Below are 9193 nucleotides of genomic sequence, written 5' to 3' on the forward strand. Positions count from 1 at the left end.
TCTGATGGCTATGCAGCCACCTCCATTAGTGAGCCGAACGGTTCAGGTTGGGTTCCCTGTAACAGCAATGGACCCACTGTGCCTGTTTGTAGGAGAAATAACGGTCACCCTATGAAAACTCATTATGGAAATATGCCAGATAAATCACAACAACCCCCATATGACAAGTAGAAATGAGAAAATAGAAGAACCTGAATTTTAACGAATTTTCACAAATTTTCACAAATTATTATGACTACATATGACAAATAGGAAGAAAGAAAATTAATAAAAATACTTCAAGCTTAGCATCAACAAGACAGAATGCTTGGGAGAATTTATAGTGAGTATCAAACAAGGAACTAGGTCAATCAAGTAAGATTTGACTATAAAATCAACCAGAGAACCTCCACAGAAACTACTTTCCCATGCCCATGTGGTAGGGGAGGTCCAGAGGTGATGCAGATGTAGTGGCATCGACCAGAGGTAGCAGAGAGGGATTGGAAGGGCTGGTGGAGGCTATAGGAGTCATCCAGGACTAGGGTGGAAGGAGGTGGAAGGTCTGGGATATGACAAAGACCTACAGACAGCTCCAATGTCCACAAGTGCACTCCCATCCCCACTAGGCCATTGAGTTGCCTGCCGGGGGAGGGTGTACATCCCAAAGGACCCTCAACTCCACCATGATCTGGTATGGCTACACCATGATGCATGGGCGATGGGGCACCCAGGGTGATGGAAAACCCTGGAACTCGTCTCCTGCGACTACTGGTGGCCCCGGATGGCAGAGTACGTCAGGCAATACGTACGCAGGTGCAACACCTGCAACCGTGTCAAGTCCTTCCCCACACGCAAGGTTGGAAAGCTCACCCCAAACAAGATCCCTACCCACCACTGGCAGGTGATCTCAGTAGACATGGTGGGAGAACTCCCAGAGTCGAAGGGCTACAATGCCATCCTAGTCATAGTGGACTGCCTGTCCAAACATATCCATGTGATCCCCACCATGACATCAGTGGACTTGGCTGGTATCATGTGGCTCTTCCTGGACCACGTCTGGAAACACCATGGGCTCCCGGAAGAAATCCTCAGCGACAGAGGGAGCGCCTTTGTCTCCCGCTTCTCAAGAGAGCTCACAGACCTCCTAGGAGTGAAGCTGACCCCCTCAACACCCTACCACCCCAGACGGATGGACAGACAGAGCGAGTTAACCAGGAGATTGAGGCCTACCTCCGGGTATTTGTCAACCACCACCGGGATGACTGGGCGGACTGGCTCCCCTTGGCAGAGTTTGCCCACAACAACCACATCCACTCCTCCACCTACCAGACCCCCTTCAAACTTGACACCAGGCAGCACCCCAGGATGGGGACAGAACCCACATGCATGTCTGAGGTGGAAGCTGCAGATGCCTTCTCATCTAGGATGATGAAAATGCAGGAAGAGGCGAAAGCAGCGCTGGAACATGCAGCGGACGAGATGGCCCGCTATTATGACTGAGACCGTGAGGCAGCCCTGTTATAGAAATGGATCTAGAATCTTATGGTCCGTGACTATAGGCAAGCAGACTTTGGGATTCCATCACCTTTTTTCGCTGTCAAACCCCATGCCAAGCTTTCCCACTGGGTTTTGGTGCTGGCTGGGGGATTTGTTGAGTTTCAAGCGATTTCCCTTGACCATTGTAATATTTATATTAGATAGTTATGAGTCATATGACATGTAAGGCAGTTGCCAGAATTGTTCCTTCCTTATCTAATACATAACCCACAAAACCTTGTACCATGATTGTAACTGCCACACCATTGTGCTACCACTGTAAGCCTTCTCTGTAACATCTGACTTGGTCCATATCGATGTCTACATCGATATTCTTACAATCTGTGAGAAAACCTCAATGGCCCAGTGAGTGCTCAGACACCGGACCTCACTCTTCCCACTCCCACCCCCCCACTGGGTGGTTGAGCTCCCATTCCTATCCTTCCTGTAGTACCCTACTGGGTCCTACAACCCTTCCTCCCTTCTTGGGAGGGAGAAGTGACCCAGGCAGCCCCAGGATGCCTGGCCACGTACCTGTGGGCCCAAATTCCCATGGTCACTCACTACCGTGCACTGGTCAACCAACCTGCCTGCCCCAACAAATCCCGCTACTGGTACACTCCCTTGAGTGCCAAGTAACCAATAGACAACCACTGGGCTACTCCCTCAAGGAGTGCCAACTACCCACACTACCGGTACACTCACATGAGCGCCAAGTCACTGCTAGCCAACTGTTAGATGGCTCCCTCAAGGAGCCCCCATTATACCCGCTGCCAGTATGCTCCTCGGAGCGCCAAGTTACCGTTAGTACATCCGGTCTCAGATCTCCTCCTGCTCTCCCTTCAACAGCTACGCAGCCACCTCTGTCCATGAGCAGAACGGCTCAGGTTGGGTTCCCCGGAACCCATTCCTATAACAAGCCCCAAAGTACCAAGAGGGCGACCAGGTCTGGCTTAGCGCCTAGAATTACATGATGGACCAGCCGACCAAGAAGTTGGACCACAAACGGCTAGGCCCCTTCAAGATTATTAAAGTCGTCTCCCCAGCCGCTGTTAAACTCCAACCCACCGCACGACAAAAGGGAGTCCACCCAGTTGTTTCCATGACAAACATCAGACCACACCACCTGGACGAGATTGCAGAACGACTTCCTGACCCCTGCCCAGGTCCAGAACTTGTAGATGGAAAGGAGGAATATGAGGTGAAGAAAATATTGGACTCCAAGTGGCTATGCTGGAGACTTTGGTATTTGGTAAAGTTCACCAGCTGGCCAGACTCAGAAACTGAATGGCTTCCCCACGACCAACTAACCCACACCCCTGACTGAATTAAGGAGTTCCACCAGACACACCCCCACACCCCAGGGAGGGAAAGGGAAAACCCTCTGGCCGCTTCGAGGCGAAGTGTCAGAGGCCAGGTTGAGATGAGGGAAAGTCTCCGTGGCGGAGGGCTTTGGCCTCAGCGACTTATGCCAGGAGTGCTATGCCAAGTAACATGTCTGTGCCCTAACTTACTAACTGGCGACCAGAACTGAAGGGGGGGTAACTCTAGTTGATTTTATTACTGAAGTGTAACCTATGTACAAGTTGGATATATACAGTTCTCCAATAAACCGTTGCAATGTTTTGCACTTTTGACTTCATGACCTTATAGCATGATGATGATGTATTCTAAAATTTCAGAAAAATATTCGAAACATGTAATAGTATCCCATTTAAATATGTACCAATTATGTAAGCAATATGTCCATTTCTGGTAATGTTATGTAATTTACAAACCACCCAGGTCATTGCAACGGTTTATTGGAGTACATTTTTGGGAAGGGAAAATGGCATTAATTAATACTTTGTATAGCCACCTTTTGCTCTAAGCACTGCCTCAATCCTCCTAGGCATACTCTCAATCAGATTCTGGCAAATACTTGGATCTATCCTATCCCACTCCTCCTGGAAGCGATCCCACAGCTCCTGAACACTACTTGGAGGTTCTTCATATTCCCCAAGCTTCCTCTTCACATGATTCCAGAGATGCTCGATTGGATTGAGGTCTGGAGACTGTGAGGGCCACTTCATGACCTCAATACAGTGGTTATTGAACCAGTTTTGGGCCTTTTTGCTGGTGTGTTTGGGGTCATTGTCCTGTTGGAAGAGGACATGGGCTGGGTTTTTGTGATAATATGATATGGTTTCCTGTAGTTCCTCATCCAGAATTTGGCAGTACAGGTCCCCATCCATCTTCCCATCAATCTTGCATGCCATTCCAACCCCATCCCAGGTCATACAACCCCATACCATGATGGAACCTCCACCAAACTTTTTTGTGCCTTGCACCAACCTGTCAGTGAGAGGCTCCCCCACCCGCTTCCACACCCATTTCCTCCCATCTGAGCCCAAACGATTCACCTTAGTCTCATCAGACCATACAACTCTCTTCCAGTCCTCTAGAGTCCACTCCTTGTGGCTGAGGGCAAAATCCACCCTGTCCCTCTTGTGACGCCTGGTGAGCATAGGCCTTTTTTTCTTCACCACTGCTTTCCAACCAGCTTTTTTGAGCCCTTTACGTACAGTCTCAATGGAGAGGGATGTGTCATTGATGTTTCGGAGTATTCGGGTGACTTGGGATGAGTTGTCAGCCTTCCCAGAGTTGATGAGACGACAAGCATGGCGAATATCAGTGTCAGAAAGCTTGGATGGACGACCACCACTGGGCTTGGGAACATCAGAACGGTGTTTAGACCATAGGCGAGTGACAGTGGAGTAATGGTGGCCAGTAAGAACTGAGATTTGGCGAACACTATGGCCAGAATCAATGAGGGAAAGGATTTGTTCAACTTTTGAAGTGGCTAAAGGGTGCATTTCGGATTTGGGGCCTTATCATGTGAAGTCCTTCGGTATTTATGCTTTATTAATGTCCTTTGGTTTACTAGTGTGTACAGTAAACAATATCACATGACATGTCACATGATACTATTTTCTGTTCAGCCTGGGGGTACTCCAATAAACCATTGCAATGACCTGGGTAGTTTGTAAATTACATAACATTACCAAAAATGGCAATATTGCTTACGTAATTGGCAGATCTTTAGATGAGATACTTTTCCATGTTCTGAATATTTTTTTGAAAATTTCAAATACATTTTCATTGTGCTATAAGGTCATGAGTTGAAACGTGAAAAACATTGCAACGGTTTATTGGAGAACTGTATATGGTTACAGTGAAGACGGGTCCGCAAATGGCAGAGCCAAATGGAGCGGAGCTAACGGGGTTAAACATTAGCCAACTGAATATTACCGATGAGTTGGGTTGCGGGGTTAACAGAAAGGCAGGCGATAACCCAGAAACAGAAAGGAGGGATAGGCCCGAAGGCGGGCTCTGCAGGGCAGGCGAGTGTATTGCCCAACGGAGGCGGGAGTGTGCTAGTGGACGTCGGAGCTGTCTGGAGGTCTTTGGGGCTCCGTACTTAGGGAGGTGTAGGTAATGAATTGAAAGGAGGGGGTGGTGACCATCAAGGGGTACCGAGGGGATTGCAGAATACGGAAGCTCCGAGGTTAGTGAAGAAGGAGCGGGGGTAGACCGGAGGAATCGGAGGGACCGGAAGTCGATGGCCGGGGATGGATATGACACGAAGTGGCTAAAGGGGGGGGTGATGTCAGGGCACACCTGCCTCACCCGGCTCCACCCAGCTCCACTCCACCCGCTACCCCTTCTCCCCCTTCCTATTTCCTCCTCCCTCCACTTTCCCCTCTTCCTATTTCTTCTCTGTCTCATTCTCTATTCTTTCTATTCCTATTTACACAGATGACTTTCCTAGATCGATGTACTACTAACCCACCCACGACCCATGCACGATGCACCCAGCCACGGATGCTCCAGACAACCCCTGGGTACACCCAGCATGCATGCCTGCAGCAGATCCCTTCGGGATCCCCCATGGGATACCTGGGTGGCTGGGGCTGTGCATGGGGACAACATGGCAACTCTCATGTGACCTAAGCACCATGTATATAAACACACCTGGGGTGGGAACCAGAGAAGGAGTCTTCTTCTCACCATTCCCACATCAGGGACATTTGCCTGCACCAGACCCATTGCCATACGTGCCCACTTCATACTCCACTGGGCCCTCAGTGCCAGGCGATATACCCGGATGCTCTTGACCCCGGACTGGTCCCTGACAGTCAGGGTGTATGCCCTGACACCCAGTAACTGCAAAAAAGTGTATTCCCAAGTCATGAAGGATCATGAATTCATGCAGTTTTGTGAAGCTGCACAGAAATTCATGAGGGTTCGTGAGGGTTCATGCAGGAGCATACACAGTCATGCAGTCTCATGAAAGTTTTCATGAAGTTTCATGAACCTTCATGACCAAATATAACCAGTTCAAGTTGGGAATTGACAGGACACATTATGCACCCCCATGCCTTCTTATGAATGTTCATGAATGTGCATGACTTTCCATGAAGAAGAATAGTGTCATATTGTCAGGGCACATACCCTGACCTAGCCCAGACCTGGACCTGCATCCAGACCTCCTGCACTTCCTGCACGTGCTTCCAGTGCCACATGCTCCAGTCCCTGGATCCTGTTCCCTTGTGACTTCCAGATATCTCCAGAAGTTTTCCTGATATTGTGGCCACTGTGGGAAGATGAGAAGTTAGCTTCCTTCTCATCTCCTTACCCGCAGTAGGATTGTGCCCTGGACAGGGCTAGTTACATGTGAGGCTGTGGACCAGGGGAGGGTCATGGGGACCCAGGAGTCATCCCATGACACATATCCATACGTACCTGATCTGACCTGACTCCTGCAACAACTCCAGAGTCCCACTTCACCCATGCCCTGGCCAGCCTCCAAGAGTCTACTCTACCTCTGGCCTGACATCACCTTCTATCTCCCAACTCCCACCCCACTTCTCCACTAAGGTACTACCTTCTGTTCTGGCTCCATACCCTGACCTCAGACACCATGCTGTACCACTGTCTCCAAGATTTTGGCTTTAGCCCTGACCTCAGACTTTGACCTCACCTCCACTTAAGTCCACTGGATAGGTGACCTCATTTCATTCAATCACCTTTCCCAATATCCTTTTGGACTTCCAACTCTGCCTCTGTAACCTCTGTTACCCCTGGGCCTCACAGATGCACCACAGACCCTGCAGTTTACTGCATTATCCCATTCACTCTCACCTTTCTCCCTTACTCCTATTTGGGCAACTGCATCTTTTCATTCAGCCAGTTAGAGCCATACACCCCACTCCCACCTCTCCTCCTGCTCTGCTGGGCTTGCACCCTCTTTACCCCCTCTCAGATGCACCATTGAGTCAAACCCTTGACCCTTGATGTTGTTCCTTTTCTAAGACCCCTTTGTCTCCACTCAGGCTCCTTGTCCCAATTCAGCCCCCATTGTTTTCTCTGACCCTCCTTATATACAATGTACATAATTGTTAGAGACCAGATACGAGATGAAGGATATGTCTCCATGGTGGAGGGCTTTGGCCTCAGTGACTCAGACCAGGAGCGCTGTGCCTAGTTACATGTCCATGCCCTAATTTACTTACTGGCAGTGAGAACTAAAAGGGGGGATAACTCTAGTCGATTTTATCACTAGGGTGTAACCTATCTACAAGTTATGTATATATAGTTACAGTGAGGGCAGGCCCATGAATGGCAGGGCTGAGCAGAGCAGAGCTAATGGAGTTAAATGTTAGCTGACTGAATATTACCGATGAGTCAGGTTACGGGGTTAGCAGAATGGTGGGCTATAACCCAGAAATGGAAAGGAGGGATAGGCCTGAAGGTAGGCTTGCAGGGCAAGCAAGTGAATTGCCCAGCAGGGGTGGGAGTGCACTAGCAGACATTGGAGCTGTCTGGAGGCCTTTGGGGTTCCATACTTAGGGAGGTGTAGGTAATATATTGAATTGGGGGGATGGTGACCATCAAGGGAGTCAGAGGTGATTGTGGAAGGAATATGGAGGCCCCGAGGTTAGTGATGAAGGAGTGGAGGTAGTCCAGAAGGATCGGAGGTAGTGGAGGACGATGGCTGTAGATGGATATGACAATAATTACTTGTAGCCTCAGTCTGAAAATCGACTTGAAACCCCACCCAATTTCCCCTAGAGACTTTCCATTGTTAGCTCCAAAATTAATGACAAAACAGTAGTGGCACAGTGCTCCACCTGAGTTGCTGAGGCCAAGGTCCTCATGTATTAAGTCTCCATTCCACTTCTGAACCATCTGAATCTGGCACCGTCTCACAAATAGAGCCACAATCACAGTCACAATAAGTGCTCACCCTGGGTGCATGGCCATATCTACACCAAATCTTCATGGATTTTGGCAATCAAACTGGCAATAATTTGAGCAAAATCAAGTGTTTCATGTAACCCAAAGTATTTCTGTATTTTTTGAGAGCACAGTAAGCAGAATAAGTGCACATATAGTGAACCAGCTCATCTGAATTCCTTCATATAATCTGGGACTATTGCATCACAATGAGATACAGAAAAAAACCTTAATTCATGTGACAAAAATGGTACCTACCACATAACATTTGATGGAGAATTGAAGGAGAGACAAATGGGGGGAAATTTGGTTGCACCTTGCACACTCAAGCCATGTGCTGCTCAGTCATGACTCTCCATGAAGAGTCAGGGATATTCATGAAGGGTCATGAGCATTCATGTGCAGGTATGGGTATTTTTGGGCATCCTCATGAATTCCTGTGAAGAGTCATGATCATCACCCCCATTCCCCTCCTCCACTCATTCAATCCTCCCTTAGGTTCTATCCAGTGTGGGCAAAAAAAAGGAAAAGATAAAAAATGAAAAAGATAACAAAATGGGGGAGGCTTCTGGAAGTGGGAGAGGGGATAAAGAGAAAAAAAATTGGATAACAAAGTTCATGCATGTGTCACTGTGCAGTCCCTACAATCTGAACCATGATCAAATGGATCCAATGGCTGCCAATCTTAATATTCAGCAACACCAGTAATTGATTGAAACTTGATAATGATAACTCATGGGTTCTCAAAATCTAATAATCAATAATAACTTGCATGTACACCTCTGTGGAAGGGCAGCAGCAGCATCTGTGGAAAAACACCCATGTTAGGAAGGCCATGGGCCATGAAATGATAACACTTAGTTTGTCAGTCAACAGACAAGCTGTGGCTGAGATAAGTGCCAGTTCCCCTGCCCCTGGCAACCCTCCCACACCATCTGTGCCACAAAGAAAAAACTTCATGGAAACACCTGAAACCTTGAAGTATGGGAGAGCCTGGAAAGAGCTGGTGCCTGGCACTTTGCTTGGTGGTGGCTTCAGAGGAGTTTGGGGTGTACCATCCTTCCCTTGACTTACTGCAAGAATGGAGGTGGCTGGGCCCAGAAGGTATCACAGCTCAGTTGGTCACTGACTGGACCACTGAGTTTTTGCCCAAATACCATCACACTGGAGACCACCCAAGAGTTCAATGCAATTTGCAAGCATTGCATGATTTTACCCAAACCATGTCATTAATTGGGTATATGCCAGGTTCTTCAAGATAGACCCAGGGAAGAAGTTCTGTAACCATCTGGTGATCCTGGGGTTGTTGAAGCTAAGCACCTTTCGACTGGGTTTGGAATGAAATTTGCTGAATTTTATGTACATTTCAAACACATCAGCAAGGCCACTGCCCTCCTGC

This window comes from Cantharellus anzutake, assembly GCF_015039405.1.
Source record: "Cantharellus anzutake strain C23 chromosome Unknown EI90scaffold_139, whole genome shotgun sequence".
Taxonomy (NCBI): Eukaryota; Fungi; Basidiomycota; class Agaricomycetes; order Cantharellales; family Hydnaceae; genus Cantharellus; species Cantharellus anzutake.